We start from the raw sequence: 16,445 nt of genomic DNA, 5'->3' as shown, positions 1-16,445 counted from the left end.
TACAGTATGACATACAGAAGACATACAGATAGTTGATAATCACAAATGTACGCAACAATCACATAGAGAGGTTAACCCTAATCATACACAACAAATATTTGCCTCGGAGTGGTCCGCCAGGTCTTAACAAGCAGGAAAAACAATGCCCACACTACACACTAAATCCTAACGTCCCTGATTCCGTTAACATGACTAAAGTGCTGTTCCTAACAAAATACTTGTGAAAATCCTCCCTCCTAAGCGTGTGGACCAACCTCACATTCTTTTTAAAAGTTGCCACAAACCACTCCCATACCGGTATCACCCTCTCCTCATATTGCGCAACGTTCCTCCTGCATACAATTGCATGACGGACTGTGCTCAACATGAAATTCACCAAATTTACATTCACATCTTTCACCTTTCCAACCACACCAAACAACAACAGTTTCTTCCATTCAACATCCTTCCCAACCTTGATCCCACAGTGTACACTCAGCAAATCCTTAACCTTCTCAAAAAAAACAAACAACATTGAACATTCAATGAAATAATGATCAAAGGTCTCATCCACCTCTTTACAAACATTGCACACTCTACCCACAGTACTATCAATTTGGTGCAAAACAACATTCGTGAAAACCCTATTGTGCCTGATCTTAAAATCATTGTGCTCACATTCAATAGAGTTATACTTCACATTCAAGTTGCCCCACATTTTCTTCACGTCAAACCCCTCAAAAGCCTTTCCCCACACCTTCTCTGACGCTGGCCTCTTCATCCCACCGCCCATCAAATCCATATACACACTTTTTGTACTAACATCCTCAAACTTAACTCTCTTACCTCCCCTCTCCACCCCCAACTCGACCATCGTGTTCTCCTCGCCTATCCCTCCCTGTCCTAACAGTAGTGTCATCCACCCTGTACCAATACTTCCCTTTACTCTCCTATACATCCCAACAACCACAGCCCCCCTCACATCTCTATTAAACCTCCTTACATCCCTTATGATCACCTGTTCCGCCTTAAAAACGTTACCCCCCTCCAACATTAAATGCTTGACCTGTTTAATACCGGCTTTCTCAAAATGTTTACTGACCAGTATTCTGTTATTGTGAAGTATTTTTGGGTTCTGAAAGATTGGCTGATTCAGAACCTCGGCTCTGTCCACACACTCATACTTCACGTACTCCAAATATTTCCCCCATGCCTCAAAAACCTCTCGATAGAAATACGACATCCCTTGACACCTCGGCTTATTAAACATCATAAAAAGACCATTCACACCACAACCACCATACCTGTGCAAATAGTCCTCAAAAAAACCCATCCAACAATACTCCTCCTTTCCAAATAAATATTTCTTAATTGTTTTCACTCGTAACGCCCTTTTCTTCACCTCCACATCTATCAATTTCAGTCCTCCATCCTCATACCCATTCGTCAAGACCTTATGCGCAATTTTGGCCGGTTTCCCATCCCACAAAAAATTGTTAACAGCCCCATTCAACTCCTTTACTACCCTCAATGGTAGATCCAGGGTGCTCAGCACATGATTCACCCGTGACATCATCAAGCAATTCACCACAATCACCTTACCCCTCAGTCTCAACTTCCTCATCTTCCATAAATTCAAATTCTGCTTCACTTTATTCAGAACCCCTGTCCACGTGACATCCCTTGCCTCATTTTCATCCACACCCACATTCACACCTAATACCTTTATCATCCCCTTAGAAACAGTCAGCGGAATGTCACACTCGCTCATATCCACTGCCCCTACACAAAGGATCTCTGACTTTTCCAGGTTAATCTTTGCCCCCGATGCACTCCCATATATTCCCAATAACTCAATTACCCTTTTCACACTGGCCAAATTCCTAACTGTAATGCTTGTGTCATCTGCGTATTGATGGATTAACTCCTACCTCCTCCCGGGATGTTGATGCCTTGTATGTGCTGATCCTTTTTTAGCATGGTGGCTAATGGTTCAGCCGTTATACTGTACAATAATGCAGATAACGGACAACCCTGCCTAACTGACCTCTCTAATCTAAAACTATCCGTCAATACCCCGTTACACTTGACCCTACTCTTTGCATTACTATACAATAATCGAATCCACTTCACTAACCTATCCCCAAAACCAAATCTCTCTAGCGCCCTAAACATAAACTCATGTTCTACCCTATCAAAAGCTTTGTTAAAATCTACACTCAATACTACACCTCCCTCTTCTTTCATATGCCTCACTACATCCCTAACTAACCCTATCGTGTCCGCTATATCTCTCCCTGGAATACTGTAAGTTTGGGTTGATGAAACTATGGTCCCTACTACCGACTTAATCCGATTAGCTAAAGTTTTGGCCAGTACCTTATAGTCAGTGTTCAACAGACTTAACCCTCTGTAGTTCCCTAACTGCAATTTACTACCCTTATTCTTGTAGAGTACCGCTATTAACCCCGTCGACATCGACTTGCTAACCATCCCTAACCTTTCCATTTCCCTATATACCTTTAATAAAATCGGACATAACAACTCACTCAAGCACTTGTAAAACTCTGCCGGCAATCCATCAGAGCCAGGACTTTTGTTATTGGACAGGCTGCTGACGGCCGCCATCACCTCCGATTCTCCTAACTCACACTCACATACTTCCCTATCACTATCCGATAACACATGCTCAACCGTTCTAATACCTTGTCCACACTATCCTTATCTACATAGCCTTTGCTAAATAAATCACTGTAAAACCCCTGCACTCTCTCCAACACCCCCACAAAATCATGTACCACTTCCCCTCTCTCATCCTCTATCTGAGCTATGTATGTTCTACCCTGTTTCCGTTTTTCCAGCCCCAAAAAGAAAGACGTACATTTCTCCCCATCTACCGCATACTGCGCCCCGATTCCTAACTATTGCTCCTTTACACCTCTCCCTTTCATAAGATTCTAATTCCCCTTTAATGCCTATGTAGTCAGCTAAGTCCCTATTCACATCGTCATCTAACCTCCTCAATTCCTCAGCCATTCGCTCTCTCAATACACATTCCGTCCTCCTCTTTACTTGACTCCGCTTTTTACAATAATTGATGCTCAACATTTTCACCTTTATCTTCACACATTCCCACCACTCACACACGTCTGCATCATACCCACACAATTCATTGCTCCTTAACACACCCTCCCACCATCTCAATATACTCGCTCTCTTCCAACACACTTGTATTCAAACACCAAACTCCCCCCCCTGTCCCTCTACTTCTGTCACCCATCTGAAAGATTATTGGCTGCATGATCACTATAACCAGTGAATTTATACTGTACACTGCTCAAAGTATCAGCGATGTCCATGTCGTGCTAAACATAAATCGATCCTACTTTGCTTTAGCACTCCGTTCACTATCTGCCTCCTAGAAAATTCCCTCTTGGCAGCATTTTCTAACCCTCCACACATCGACCAAACCCCCATCCTCAATCATTTGAACAAAGCCTTCCGGCCGAATCCGGTCTAAAACTATCTCTCCTATAAACATCCAGCTTTGCTACAAAACACATTAAAATCTCCCACGAGAACACAATTCCTAGGCAGAGCAAACCAGAGAGATAAAAAATAGCCTTTTTTCCACTTCTCTGTTATGTGCGTATACATTAATTAGTCTATACGTTACATTATTAACATCAAAATCGATTCCAATCACCCTCCCCTTCCCATCATTCAGAACCTCCTTCACATTCCCAACCACTATCCTCCTTTACAAGTATTGCCACACCACACGATCTTGCCGTCCCACAGTTGACGAATAACAGTCCCCTCCATTTCTCCTTGATTTCTTGCATTTTAGCCTGTGTCCAGTTTGTTTCCTGCAGCACTAAAATATCGGATTTAAAATTGATTAACACCTCATCAAACTTCGCCATATTGTTAAGACCGTTGATGTTAATTGATGTGAGTGTGACCATTGAAATCAAAAAGACACAGAAGTGGGTATTACTGTTAAAATCATTTTTTTTTTACGTACCCCTTTCTTTTTCAAGTTCCTCTGTTCCTCATCGGAATCAAACCCTCTCCTGCGTCTGACCCTGGGCGCCCTCTCCCTACAAACACCAACGCCTCATTCCCAGACTTATTCTCCCTCTCCCTTCCATCAGCCAGTGTGGGGGGGGGAATTATAGGCCGCCATACCACGCCAATGAGACGCGTCGGCTGTATCCCTCAATAGTCACAGCACAAGACCCCCAGGCTGCATCTTCCTCTACTGTAGGCCACCCGGGCCGCCTGTAAAGAGAGGAGCCCCGCTTGAGAGCTCCTGCCCCCCCCCCATCCCTGTGCCCCCATCTCCCCCTGATGCCGGGGCCATTGACACAACCAATCAACTTCCAGGCTAGCCCCCGTGCCATGTTCCCGCCTCGTTCCCCAACTGTCCAGACCCCCGCGGCACCTTGGGCTATGCCCTCCGCTGGTGTAGGGTGCCCAGATGCCGGTAGAGAGGAAAGCTCTACTTGAGACTTTGCCCCCCGGGCAACCCCGTGCCCCCCACACCCGGGTCCTTCAGCTCAACCTGTAGCTGACTGTCCAAGACTGTCTCCCCGTCAGACAGCTCCCCGTGCTCCATCTCCTCTTCCGCACTCTCTTCCCCTCCACTTCCCTCACTCTCCAACGATACAGCCCTTGAGTCTGGTCAACTGAGAGGGCACCCCCTCCCACCTGCTCCTCCTTACACACACAAATTTTCCTTTCTATTACCACACTCTCTGCATTTAATCACCGCCACACACTCCCTTGCATAGTGCCCCTGGCTTCCCGCACTTCCGACAGAGGAAGTCAGGACAGTCCCTCACTATATGTCCAGGCTGGATGCACAATCTTACACACCTTTAATTGTCTGTCATGGATGACACGGAAATATCAGCACCCTTTTCAGTGTCAAAACGTGTGGACCAAGGCAAGGACCGTACTTCCTTGTTAAACTTCACCTTAACAAACCGTGTACCCTCAACATATGGTCATCCCAGGCCACTTCCTCCTTGCAATCGGCGAAACTGCCTCCACACCCCAGTCCGCACGCTTCTTCAGAATCTCCTCATCCGTAATGTACACTGGTAGACTCATAAAGGACACCACCATCTCATCTGCAGAGTCAAGTCTTTTGCGACGACGCTGGTCCCCCTTATCCTAAAACAATCCAACAATCGCCTCTTCCCGTTGGGTGATTCATCGTTACTTCATATTGGTTCAATAAGAGGTACGACATCCAAGACCAATCACATACACTCTGCATCGCCCTTAGCATCTCAATCATCGGGATTTTCTCCTCTCCCACAAGCTCCACAGCCACAGACAACTCCCTGCTGTAGCTCGGGCCACCATCCGCAACCTTGTCCCTCTTCTCTCTTGTTGCTCTCAGTCCGCAGTCACCGGTCTCCCGCCTAGTAAACGTCACTCCGATGATCCATCTTCGCCACACAACAACCATCCGTGCCACCGCAGCAGGAGCCGTGTTCCGTTCCATGCCGTCCTCCATTCGAGTTTCCGAACCAAGCGTGAGACATCGGAAAAAACCGAACTAAAGATACTAATACCCCCCAAACAGCAAGCTGAGGGGGAAATAAAGACGGACGAAAAACTAACCAAAAAAATATCTAAAATACTTGATTTACCACCAAAACGAATCCTCGCTCCAACACCGTCCTCTCTCACCACTCAAGCACACCCAAACACTTCCTCAATGAGCGTATCACTTCCTCAATGGGGCGTGTCAGGGTGGTTATGGCCGTAAGCAATGTACAGGCGCAAAACCAGGTTTTATACAGTCGCCACATAAGGAGTGAGTAAGCTGCTGGGCTCGCCGTTACCCTCTTACAAAAAACCAATCAGAGTTTAGATATAAACTGGCAGTATTGATTCAGTAGGACTCTTCTCCATGGTAAAACGATATTGTGACATCGGAATTCATTATTATCTGAAATACACTGCGTCGTGGTGTGAGGTTAAATGTTTGAACACAAGGTTAACGGTTAAGTGTCAGAGGAAAGGGGGTGGTGATTTCTTTGACGTTCTCCCATGAATTCTGAAGTGAGCGTGCCCGTTGTTTGTTGTTGGTGAAAGTTAAGAAATGTACAACTGTCGGTTTCAGCTCTCTGGTGCTCCCTGCTGACAGTATCACTATACTGTCCTCATGTTTCACAAAAATAGTTTAGTTTGGAGAGACGTTGTCAGTTTGTATGTTGCCTTAAATCCTCCACAAGCGGTTGGCAGTAAACATCAGGTCACGGTACGCCACGGTAGGCCACGGAGGCAATGAGCCGATGTTGAAAAAGAAAAAGTTTACAGCACCTGGTATTTCCCAGGCGGGTCTCCCATCCAAGTACTACCAGGCCCGGACCCTGCTTAGCTACCGAGATCAGAACGAGATCGGGCGTGTTCAGGGTGTATGGCCGTAAGCAAATTAGGGCAGGCGCAAACCAGGTTTTCTACAGTAGCAAATAAGGAGTGAGAAAGCTGCTGAGGCTCGAACGTTACACTTTTACAAAACAATCATTAGTTAGATATAACGGCAGTAATTGAGTCAGGAGGACTCCTTATCCATGTAAACGATCATTGTGACATCTGAATTCATTAATTATCTGAAATAACTGAGTGCTGTGAGTGTGATGTTAAATGTTTGAACCAAGTTCAACGGTTATAAAGTGTCAGAGAAGGGGTGGTGATTTTTTGACGTCCTCCCATGATCTGAAGGGAGCGTGCGTGTTTGTGTTGGTGAAAGTTTAGAAATTCTACAAACTGTCGGTTCAGCTCTCATGGTGCTCCCTGCTGGCAGTATCACTATACTGTCCTCAATGTTTCACAAAAATAGTTTTGAGAGGACGGTTGTCAGTTTTTGTATGGTTGCTTAAATCCTCCAAAGCGGTTGGCAGTAAACATCAGGTCACGGTACGCCACGGAGTCAATGAAGCTCGAGTTGAAAAGAAAAAGCTTACAGCTACCTGGTATTCCCAGGCGTCTCCCACCAAAGTACTAAACAAGGCCCGACCCTGCTTATTTCACACGAGATCAGACGAGATCGGGGCGTGTTCAGGTTGGTATGGCCGTAAGCAAATTAGTGCAGGCGCCAAAACCAGGGTTTAGACAGTAGCACATAAGGAGGGAGGAAAGCTGCTGAGGCTCGACGTTACACTCTTACAAAAACAATTCATTAGTTAGGATATAAACGGCAGTAATTGATTCAGTAGGACTCCTTATCCATGTAAACGATCATTGTGACATCTGAATTCATTAAAGATCTGAATACACTGGCGTGTGCGTGTGATGTTAAATGTTTGAACAAGTTTAACGGTTAAAGTGTCAGAGATGGGTGGTGATTTTTGACGTCCTCCCATGATCTGAAGTGAGCGTGGCGTGTTTGTGTTGGTGAAAGTTTTACGAAATGTACAACTGTCGGTTCCAGCTCTCTGGTGCTCCCTTCTGGCAGTATCACTATACTGGTCCTCATGTTTCACAAGAAAATAGTTTTGAGAGACGTTGTCAGTTTTTGTATGTTGCTTAAAGCCTACCAAAGCGGTTGGCAGAGTAAACATCAGGTCACGGTACGCCACGGTTAGGCCCGGAGGCAAATGAGCTCGAGTTGAAAAAGAAAAATAGCTTACAGCACCGGTATTCCCCAGGCCGGTCTCCAATCCAAGTACTAACCAGGAGGTGCCGACCCTGCTTAGCTCCGAGATCAGACGAGATCGGGCTGTGTTCAGGTGGTATGGCCGAAAACCAATTAGTGCAGGCGCAAAACCAGGTTTAGACCAGTAGCACATAAGGAGTGAGAAAGCTGCTGAGGCTCGACCTTACACTTTTACAAAAACAATCATTAGTTAGATAATAAACGGCAGTATTGATTCAGTAGGACTCCTTATCCATGTAAACGATCATTGTGACATCTGAATTTCATAATTATCTGAAATACACTGCTGTGTGCGGGTGATGTTAAATGTTTGAACCAGGTTTACGTGTTAAAGTGTCAGAGAATGGGTGGTGATTTGTGACGTCCACTCCCATGGAATCTGAAGTGAGCGTGCGTGTTTGTGTTGGTGAAAGTTTAAGAAATGTACCAACTGTCGGTTCAGCTCTCTGGTGCTCCCTGCTGGCAGTATCACTATACTGTTCCTCATGTTTCACAAAAATAGTTTTGAGAGACGTTGTCAGTTTTTGTATGTTGCTTAAATCCTCCAAAGCGGTTGGCAGTAAACATCAGGTCACGGTACGCCACGGTAGGCCACGGAGTCAATGAGCTCGAGTTGAAAAAGAAAAGCTTACAGCACCTGGTATTCCCAGGCGGTCTCCCATCCAAGTACTAACCAGGCCCGACCCTGCTTAGCTTTCCGAGATCAGACGAGATCGGGCGTGTTTCAGGGTGGTATGGCCGTAAGCAATTAGTGCAGGCGCAAAACCAGGTTTTATACAGTAGCACATAAGGAGGTGAGAAAGCTGCTGAGGCTCGACGTTACACTCTTACAAAAACAATCATTAGTTAGATATAAACGGCAGTAATTGATTCAGTAGGACTCCTTATCCATGTAAACGATCATTGTGACATCTGAATTCATTAATTATCTGAAATACACTGCGTTGTCGCGTGTGATGTTAAATGTTTGACCAAGGTTAACGGTTAAAGTGTCAGAGAATGGTGGTGATTTTTTGACGTCCTCCCATGATCTGAAGTGAGCGTGCGTGTTGGTGTTGGTGAAAGTTTAAGAAATGTACAACTGTCGGTTCAGCTCTCTGGTGCTCCCTGCTGGCAGTATCACGATACTGTCCTCATGTTTCACAAAAATAGTTTTGAGAGACGTTGTCAGTTTTGTATGTTGCTTAAATCCTCCAAAGCGGTTGGCAGTAACATCAGGTCACGGTACGCCACGGTAGGCCACGGAGTCAATGAGCTCGAGTTGAAAAAGAAAAAGCTTACAGCACCTGGTATTCCCAGGCGGTCTCCCATCCAAGTACTAACCAGGCCCGACCCTGCTTAGCTTCCGAGATTCACACGAGATCGGGCGTGTTTCAGGGTGGTATGGCCGTAAGCAATTAGTGCAGGCGCAAACCAGGTTTATACAGTAGCACATAAGGAGTGAGAAAGCTGCTGAGGCTCGACGTTACACTTTACAAAAACAATCATTAGTTAGATATAAACGGCAGTAATTGATTCAGTAGGACTCCTATCCATGTAAACGATCATTGTGACATCTGAATTCATTAATTATCTGAAACACTGCGTGTGCGTGTGATTGTTAAATGTTTTTGAACCAAGGTTAACGGTTAAAGTGTCAGAGAATGGGTGGTGATTTTTTGAGTCCTCCCATGATCTGAAGTGAGAGTGCGTGTTTGTGTTGGTTGAAAGTTTAAGAAATGTACAACTGTCGGTTCAGCTCTCTGGTGCTCCTGCTGGCAGTATCACTATACTGTCCTCATGTTTCACAAAAATAGTTTTGAGAGACGTTGTCAGTTTTTTGTATGTTGCTTAAATCCTCCAAAGCGGTTGGCAGTAAACATTCAGGTCACGGTACGCCACGTAGGCCACGGAGTCTAATGAGCTCGAGTTGAAAAAGAAAAAGCTTACAGCACCTGGTATTCCCAAGGCGGTCTCCCATCCAAGTACTAACCAGGCCCGACCCTGCTTAGCTTCCGAGATCAGACGAGATCGGGCGTGTTCAGGGTGGTATGGCCGTAAACAATTAGTGTAGGCGCAAAACCAGGTTTTATACAGTAGCACATAAGGAGTGAGAAAGCTGCTGAGGCTCGACGTTACACTTTTACAAAAACAATCATTAGTTAGATATAAACGGCAGTAATTGATTCAGTAGGACTCCTTATCCATGTAAACGATCATTGTGACATCTGAATTCATTAATTATCTGAAATACACTGCGTGTGCGTGTGATGTTAAATGTTTGAACCAAGGTTAACGGTTAAAGTGTCAGAGAATGGGTGGTGATTTTTTGACGTCCTCCCATGATCTGAAGTGAGCGTGCGTGTTTGTGTTGGTGAAAGTTTAAGAAATGTACAACTGTCGGTTCAGCTCTCTGGTGCTCCCTGCTGGCAGTATCACTATACTGTCCTCATGTTTCACAAAAATAGTTTTGAGAGACGTTGTCAGTTTTTGTATGTTGCTTAAATCCTCCAAAGCGGTTGGCAGTAAACATCAGGTCACGGTACGCCACGGTAGGCCACGGAGTCAATGAGCTCGAGTTGAAAAAGAAAAAGCTTACAGCACCTGGTATTCCCAGGCGGTCTCCCATCCAAGTACTAACCAGGCCCGACCCTGCTTAGCTTCCGAGATCAGACGAGATCGGGCGTGTTCAGGGTGGTATGGCCGTAAGCAATTAGTGCAGGCGCAAAACCAGGTTTTATACAGTAGCACATAAGGAGTGAGAAAGCTGCTGAGGCTCGACGTTACACTTTTACAAAAACAATCATTAGTTAGATATAAACGGCAGTAATTGATTCAGTAGGACTCCTTATCCATGTAAACGATCATTGTGACATCTGAATTCATTAATTATCTGAAATACACTGCGTGTGCGTGTGATGTTAAATGTTTGAACCAAGGTTAACGGTTAAAGTGTCAGAGAATGGGTGGTGATTTTTTGACGTCCTCCCATGATCTGAAGTGAGCGTGCGTGTTTGTGTTGAAAGTTTAAGAAATGTACAACTGTCGGTTCAGCTCTCTGGTGCTCCCTGCTGGCAGTATCACTATACTGTCCTCATGTTTCACAAAAATAGTTTTGAGAGACGTTGTCAGTTTTTGTATGTTGCTTAAATCCTCCAAAGCGGTTGGCAGTAAACATCAGGTCACGGTACGCCACGGTAGGCCACGGAGTCAATGAGCTCGAGTTGAAAAAGAAAAAGCTTACAGCACCTGGTATTCCCAGGCGGTCTCCCATCCAAGTACTAACCAGGCCCGACCCTGCTTAGCTTCCGAGATCAGACGAGATCGGGTGTGTTCAGGGTGGTATGGCCGTAAGCAATTAGTGCAGGCGCAAAACCAGGTTTTATACAGTAGCACATAAGGAGTGAGAAAGCTGCTGAGGCTCGACGTTACACTTTTACAAAAACAATCATTAGTTAGATATAAACGGCAGTAATTGATTCAGTAGGACTCCTTATCCATGTAAACGATCATTGTGACATCTGAATTCATTAATTATCTGAAATACACTGCGTGTGCGTGTGATGTTAAATGTTTGAACCAAGGTTAACGGTTAAAGTGTCAGAGAATGGGTGGTGATTTTTTGACGTCCTCCCATGATCTGAAGTGAGCGTGCGTGTTTGTGTTGGTGAAAGTTTAAGAAATGTACAACTGTCGGTTCAGCTCTCTGGTGCTCCCTGCTGGCAGTATCACTATACTGTCCTCATGTTTCACAAAAAGAGTTTTGAGAGACGTTGTCAGTTTTTGTATGTTGCTTAAATCCTCCAAAGCGGTTGGCAGAAATCAGGTCACGGTACCCACGGAGGCAATGAGCTCGAGTTGAAAAAGAAAAAGCTTACAGCACCTGGTATTCCCAGGCGGTCTCCCATCCAAGTACTAACCAGGCCCGACCCTGCTTAGCTTCCGAGATCAGACGAGATCGGGCGTGTTCAGGGTGGTATGGCCGTAAGCAATTAGTGCAGGCGCAAAACCAGGTTTTATACAGTAGCACATAAGGAGTGAGAAAGCTGCTGAGGCTCGACGTTACACTTTTACAAAAACAATCATTAGTTAGATATAAACGGCAGTAATTGATTCAGTAGGACTCCTTATCCATGTAAACGATCATTGTGACATCTGAATTCATTAATTATCTGAAATACACTGCGTGTGCGTGTGATGTTAAATGTTTGAACCAAGGTTAACGGTTAAAGTGTCAGAGAATGGGTGGTGATTTTTTGACGTCCTCCCATGATCTGAAGTGAGCGTGCGTGTTTGTGTTGGTGAAAGTTTAAGAAATGTACAACTGTCGGTTCAGCTCTCTGGTGCTCCCTGCTGGCAGTATCACTATACTGTCCTCATGTTTCACAAAAATAGTTTTGAGAGACGTTGTCAGTTTTTGTATGTTGCTTAAATCCTCCAAAGCGGTTGGCAGTAAACATCAGGTCACGGTACGCCACGGTAGGCCACGGAGGCAATGAGCTCGAGTTGAAAAAGAAATTACAGCACCTGGTATTCCCAGGCGGTCTCCCATCCAAGTACTAACCAGGCCCGACCCTGCTTAGCTTCCGAGATCAGACGAGATCGGGCGTGTTCAGGGTGGTATGGCCGTAAGCAATTAGTGCAGGCGCAAAACCAGGTTTTATACAGTAGCACATAAGGAGTGAGAAAGCTGCTGAGGCTCGACGTTACACTTTACAAAAACAATCATTAGTTAGATATAAACGGCAGTAATTGATTCAGTAGGACTCCTTATCCATGTAAACGATCATTGTGACATCTGAATTCATTAATTATCTGAAATACACTGCGTGTGCGTGTGATGTTAAATGTTTGAACCAAGGTTAACGGTTAAAGTGTCAGAGAATGGGTGGTGATTTTTTGACGTCCTCCCATGATCTGAAGTGAGCGTGCGTGTTTGTTGTGTTGAAAGTTTAAGAAATGTACAACTGTCGTTCAGCTCTCTGGTGCTCCCTGCTGGCAGTATCACTATACTGTCCTCATGTTTCACAAAAAGAGTTTTGAGAGACGTTGTCAGTTTTTGTATGTTGCTTAAATCCTCCAAAGCGGTTGGCAGTAAACATCAGGTCACGGTACGCCACGGAGGCAATGAGCTCGAGTTGAAAAAGAAAAGCTTACAGCACCTGGTATTCCCAGGCGGTCTCCCATCCAAGTACTAACCAGGCCCGACCCTGCTTAGCTTCCGAGATCAGACGAGATCGGGCGTGTTCAGGGTGGTATGGCCGTAAGCAATTAGTGCAGGCGCAAAACCAGGTTTTATACAGTAGCACATAAGGAGTGAGAAAGCTGCTGAGGCTCGACGTTACACTTTACAAAAACAATCATTAGTTAGATATAAACGGCAGTAATTGATTCAGTAGGACTCCTTATCCATGTAAACGATCATTGTGACATCTGAATTCATTAATTATCTGAAATACACTGCGTGTGCGTGTGATGTTAAATGTTTGAACCAAGGTTAACGGTTAAAGTGTCAGAGAATGGGTGGTGATTTTTTGACGTCCTCCCATGATCTGAAGTGAGCGTGCGTGTTTGTGTTGGTGAAAGTTTAAGAAATGTACAACTGTCGGTTCAGCTCTCTGGTGCTCCCTGCTGGCAGTATCACTATACTGTCCTCATGTTTCACAAAAATAGTTTTGAGAGACGTTGTCAGTTTTTGTATGTTGCTTAAATCCTCCAAAGCGGTTGGCAGTAAACATCAGGTCACGGTACGCCACGGTAGGCCACGGAGGCAATGAGCTCGAGTTGAAAAAGAAAAGCTTACAGCACCTGGTATTCCCAGGCGGTCTCCCATCCAAGTACTAACCAGGCCCGACCCTGCTTAGCTTCCGAGATCAGACGAGATCGGGCGTGTTCAGGGTGGTATGGCCGTAAGCAATTAGTGCAGGCGCAAAACCAGGTTTTATACAGTAGCACATAAGGAGTGAGAAAGCTGCTGAGGCTCGACGTTACACTTTTACAAAAACAATCATTAGTTAGATATAAACGGCAGTAATTGATTCAGTAGGACTCCTTATCCATGTAAACGATCATTGTGACATCTGAATTCATTAATTATCTGAAATACACTGCGTGTGCGTGTGATGTTAAATGTTTGAACCAAGGTTAACGGTTAAAGTGTCAGAGAATGGGTGGTGATTTTTTGACGTCCTCCCATGATCTGAAGTGAGCGTGCGTGTTTGTGTTGGTGAAAGTTTAAGAAATGTACAACTGTCGGTTCAGCTCTCTGGTGCTCCCTGCTGGCAGTATCACTATACTGTCCTCATGTTTCACAAAAATAGTTTTGAGAGACGTTGTCAGTTTTTGTATGTTGCTTAAATCCTCCAAAGCGGTTGGCAGTAAACATCAGGTCACGGTACGCCACGGAGTCAATGAGCTCGAGTTGAAAAAGAAAAAGCTTACAGCACCTGGTATTCCCAGGCGGTCTCCCATCCAAGTACTAACCAGGCCCGACCCTGCTTAGCTTCCGAGATCAGACGAGATCGGGCGTGTTCAGGGTGGTATGGCCGTAAGCAATTAGTGCAGGCGCAAAACCAGGTTTTATACAGTAGCACATAAGGAGTGAGAAAGCTGCTGAGGCTCGACGTTACACTCTTACAAAAACAATCATTAGTTAGATATAAACGGCAGTAATTGATTCAGTAGGACTCCTTATCCATGTAAACGATCATTGTGACATCTGAATTCATTAATTATCTGAAATACACTGCGTGTGCGTGTGATGTTAAATGTTTGAACCAAGGTTAACGGTTAAAGTGTCAGAGAATGGGTGGTGATTTTTTGACGTCCTCCCATGATCTGAAGTGAGCGTGCGTGTTTGTGTTGGTGAAAGTTTAAGAAATGTACAACTGTCGGTTCAGCTCTCTGGTGCTCCCTGCTGGCAGTATCACTATACTGTCCTCATGTTTCACAAAAATAGTTTTGAGAGACGTTGTCAGTTTTTGTATGTTGCTTAAATCCTCCAAAGCGGTTGGCAGTAAACATCAGGTCACGGTACGCCACGGTAGGCCACGAGTCAATGAGCTCGAGTTGAAAAAGAAAAGCTTACAGCACCTGGTATTCCCAGGCGGTCTCCCATCCAAGTACTAACCAGGCCCGACCCTGCTTAGCTTCCGAGATCAGACGAGATCGGGCGTGTTCAGGGTGGTATGGCCGTAAGCAATTAGTGCAGGCGCAAAACCAGGTTTTATACAGTAGCACATAAGGAGTGAGAAAGCTGCTGAGGCTCGACGTTACACTTTTACAAAAACAATCATTAGTTATATAAACGGCAGTAATTGATTCAGTAGGACTCCTTATCCATGTAAACGATCATTGTGACATCTGAATTCATTAATTATCTGAAATACACTGCGTGTGCGTGTGATGTTAAATGTTTGAACCAAGGTTAACGGTTAAAGTGTCAGAGAATGGGTGGTGATTTTTTGACGTCCTCCCATGATCTGAAGTGAGCGTGCGTGTTTGTGTTGGTGAAAGTTTAAGAAATGTACAACTGTCGGTTCAGCTCTCTGGTGCTCCCTGCTGGCAGTATCACTATACTGTCCTCATGTTTCACAAAAATAGTTTTGAGAGACGTTGTCAGTTTTTGTATGTTGCTTAAATCCTCCAAAGCGGTTGGCAGTAAACATCAGGTCACGGTACGCCACGGCGTCAATGAGCTCGAGTTGAAAAAGAAAAAGCTTACAGCACCTGGTATTCCCAGGCGGTCTCCCATCCAAGTACTAACCAGGCCCGACCCTGCTTAGCTTCCGAGATCAACGAGATCGGGCGTGTTCAGGGTGGTATGGCCGTAAGCAATTAGTGCAGGCGCAAAACCAGGTTTTATACAGTAGCACATAAGGAGTGAGAAAGCTGCTGAGGCTCGACGTTACACTCTTACAAAAACAATCATTAGTTAGATATAAACGGCAGTAATTGATTCAGTAGGACTCCTTATCCATGTAAACGATCATTGTGACATCTGAATTCATTAATTATCTGAAATACACTGCGTGTGCGTGTGATGTTAAATGTTTGAACCAAGGTTAACGGTTAAAGTGTCAGAGAATGGGTGGTGATTTTTTGACGTCCTCCCATGATCTGAAGTGAGCGTGCGTGTTTGTGTTGGTGAAAGTTTAAGAAATGTACAACTGTCGGTTCAGCTCTCTGGTGCTCCCTGCTGGCAGTATCACTATACTGTCCTCATGTTTCACAAAAATAGTTTTGAGAGACGTTGTCAGTTTTTGTATGTTGCTTAAATCCTCCAAAGCGGTTGGCAGTAAACATCAGGTCACGGTACGCCACGGAGTCAATGAGCTCGAGTTGAAAAAGAAAAAGCTTACAGCACCTGGTATTCCCAGGCGGTCTCCCATCCAAGTACTAACCAGGCCCGACCCTGCTTAGCTTCCGAGATCAGACGAGAGGGTGTTCAGGGTGGTATGGCCGTAAGCAATTAGTGCAGGCGCAAAACCAGGTTTTATACAGTAGCACATAAGGAGTGAGAAAGCTGCTGAGGCTCGACGTTACACTTTACAAAAACAATCATTAGTTAGATATAAACGGCAGTAATTGATTCAGTAGGACTCCTTATCCATGTAAACGATCATTGTGACATCTGAATTCATTAATTATCTGAAATACACTGCGTGTGCGTGTGATGTTAAATGTTTGAACCAAGGTTAACGGTTAAAGTGTCAGAGAATGGGTGGTGATTTTTTGACGTCCTCCCATGATCTGAAGTGAGCGTGCGTGTTTGTGTTGGTGAAAGTTTAAGAAATGTACAACTGTCGTT

General features: G+C 44.9%; 12 non-coding genes and 2 pseudogenes across 12 annotated transcripts; all 14 read right to left on the bottom strand.

Moving 5' to 3' along the window:
* Window positions 1-6,309: 6,309 nt before the first annotated feature.
* Window positions 6,310-6,430, bottom strand: LOC130396239 (5S ribosomal RNA; annotated as a pseudogene).
* Window positions 6,431-8,282: 1,852 nt separating this feature from the next.
* On the bottom strand, window positions 8,283-8,403 carry LOC130394645 (5S ribosomal RNA). The gene has a single exon (XR_008897783.1). It is a non-coding gene; the product is annotated as a 5S ribosomal RNA (ribosomal RNA).
* Window positions 8,404-8,931: 528 nt separating this feature from the next.
* Window positions 8,932-9,052, bottom strand: LOC130395255 (5S ribosomal RNA). The gene has a single exon (XR_008898333.1). It is a non-coding gene; the product is annotated as a 5S ribosomal RNA (ribosomal RNA).
* A 527-nt stretch (window positions 9,053-9,579) lies between these two features.
* Window positions 9,580-9,699, bottom strand: LOC130394226 (5S ribosomal RNA). The gene has a single exon (XR_008897406.1). It is a non-coding gene; the product is annotated as a 5S ribosomal RNA (ribosomal RNA).
* A 529-nt stretch (window positions 9,700-10,228) lies between these two features.
* On the bottom strand, window positions 10,229-10,347 carry LOC130397646 (5S ribosomal RNA). The gene has a single exon (XR_008900227.1). It is a non-coding gene; the product is annotated as a 5S ribosomal RNA (ribosomal RNA).
* A 526-nt stretch (window positions 10,348-10,873) lies between these two features.
* LOC130396642 (5S ribosomal RNA) lies at window positions 10,874-10,992 on the bottom strand. The gene has a single exon (XR_008899267.1). It is a non-coding gene; the product is annotated as a 5S ribosomal RNA (ribosomal RNA).
* Window positions 10,993-11,507: 515 nt separating this feature from the next.
* Window positions 11,508-11,626, bottom strand: LOC130397645 (5S ribosomal RNA). Its single transcript, XR_008900226.1, has one exon. It is a non-coding gene; the product is annotated as a 5S ribosomal RNA (ribosomal RNA).
* A 525-nt stretch (window positions 11,627-12,151) lies between these two features.
* LOC130400493 (5S ribosomal RNA) lies at window positions 12,152-12,270 on the bottom strand. Its single transcript, XR_008902976.1, has one exon. It is a non-coding gene; the product is annotated as a 5S ribosomal RNA (ribosomal RNA).
* Window positions 12,271-12,786: 516 nt separating this feature from the next.
* Window positions 12,787-12,905, bottom strand: LOC130397644 (5S ribosomal RNA). Its single transcript, XR_008900225.1, has one exon. It is a non-coding gene; the product is annotated as a 5S ribosomal RNA (ribosomal RNA).
* Window positions 12,906-13,432: 527 nt separating this feature from the next.
* LOC130397643 (5S ribosomal RNA) lies at window positions 13,433-13,551 on the bottom strand. Its single transcript, XR_008900224.1, has one exon. It is a non-coding gene; the product is annotated as a 5S ribosomal RNA (ribosomal RNA).
* Window positions 13,552-14,070: 519 nt separating this feature from the next.
* On the bottom strand, window positions 14,071-14,189 carry LOC130397641 (5S ribosomal RNA). The gene has a single exon (XR_008900223.1). It is a non-coding gene; the product is annotated as a 5S ribosomal RNA (ribosomal RNA).
* A 527-nt stretch (window positions 14,190-14,716) lies between these two features.
* Window positions 14,717-14,835, bottom strand: LOC130397639 (5S ribosomal RNA). Its single transcript, XR_008900221.1, has one exon. It is a non-coding gene; the product is annotated as a 5S ribosomal RNA (ribosomal RNA).
* A 517-nt stretch (window positions 14,836-15,352) lies between these two features.
* On the bottom strand, window positions 15,353-15,470 carry LOC130401140 (5S ribosomal RNA). The gene has a single exon (XR_008903598.1). It is a non-coding gene; the product is annotated as a 5S ribosomal RNA (ribosomal RNA).
* A 519-nt stretch (window positions 15,471-15,989) lies between these two features.
* On the bottom strand, window positions 15,990-16,104 carry LOC130395955 (5S ribosomal RNA; annotated as a pseudogene).
* Window positions 16,105-16,445: the final 341 nt, after the last annotated feature.

The sequence above is a fragment of the Gadus chalcogrammus genome, chromosome 12 (genome assembly GCF_026213295.1).
Source record: "Gadus chalcogrammus isolate NIFS_2021 chromosome 12, NIFS_Gcha_1.0, whole genome shotgun sequence".
NCBI classification, from domain to species: Eukaryota; Metazoa; Chordata; class Actinopteri; order Gadiformes; family Gadidae; genus Gadus; species Gadus chalcogrammus.
This window is presented reverse-complemented; position numbering and strand designations above follow the sequence as displayed.